This window comes from Ammodytes marinus (assembly GCF_949987685.1).
Source record: "Ammodytes marinus genome assembly, chromosome: 5".
NCBI classification, from domain to species: Eukaryota; Metazoa; Chordata; class Actinopteri; order Uranoscopiformes; family Ammodytidae; genus Ammodytes; species Ammodytes marinus.
This window is the reverse complement of record NC_137234.1, coordinates 1,349,722-1,350,927: the sequence shown is the minus strand read 5'-3', so window position 1 is coordinate 1,350,927 and position 1,206 is coordinate 1,349,722.

The following is a 1,206-nucleotide window of genomic DNA, read 5'->3' as shown; positions in this document are numbered from 1 at the left end:
GCTGTTGATTTAGCAGGTCTCCGGCGGCACTGCAGCCTGACCCGACTCGCGGGGACTGGAGGATAAATCACTGGAACATGGACATAATAAAAAGTATCTTCGAAGCTCTGAAAGCACAGACAGGAACATGGACCATACGGGACCATATAAAGAAAAGCACAGACAGTAAGACTGTAGGTTTAGCTTAGCTCTGACCGCGAGGGCTTCCGTAGCCTTCAAAAGTTCGCGTTTGGTTTTAACCTGTAGCATTATAAAAAATAAAAAAAAATAAAAAAAATAGGCCTACACATATAAGCGTTTTCATGCTCAATTTTGTTGTTCATTTTTCAGTTGTGTGTGTGTGTGTGTGTTCTTTACAAAAAAATAAATGTGCATTGTCCCGTTTTCTTATTTAAATGCATTTTCCTTGGACAAGTAGGTTTAATTACTTAGTAGGCTAGAAATAACGAGACAAAAAGATAATAAAAATAGAGATAAGAGTTTTACAAGTTGTTTTAATTAGCCTACTTAGTAGGCTAGAAATAACGCGACAAAAAGATAATACAAAGATAATAAAAATAGAGATAAGAGTTTTACGACTATTATAAACTTGATGGCAGTTGGCGGTTGGCATATAAACAAGGAAACAGATGGCACGTGTGTAATTTTGAAGAGATGATACACTTATTAAAACAAAGGCCTACTGATGAATATTATGTTACATTTTCTACCAAGTCTGCTCTGATTTTGTGTGTGGTTGTCTCTCTCCCTGAGTGTGTGTGTGTGTGTGTGTGTGTGTGTGTGTGTGTGTGTGTGTGTGTGTGTGTGTGTGTGTGTGTGTGTGTGTGTGTGTGTGTGTGTGTGTGTGTGTGTGTGTGTGTGTGTCTCTCTCTCTGTGTCTGTCCTATAAAGAAAGGCACAGAGAGCTAAAACTGTAGGTTAAGCTTAGCTCTGACTGAAGTAGTAGGCTATAATAATACAAAAAAAAAACAGACAAGGTTTAGTCAAATAAACACCTGAATGTACATGTTGGACCTTTGATTTATACTAGTATGAAAGAAGACATGTTATGGAAGAGAGGGAGAGAGAGAGGGAGAGAGAGATAGAGTATGAAAGAAGACATGTTATGGAAGAGAGGGAGAGAGAGAGAGAGAGAGTATTAAAGAAGACATGTTATGGAAGAGAGGGAGAGAGAGAGGGAGAGAGAGAGGGAGAGAGATAGAGTAT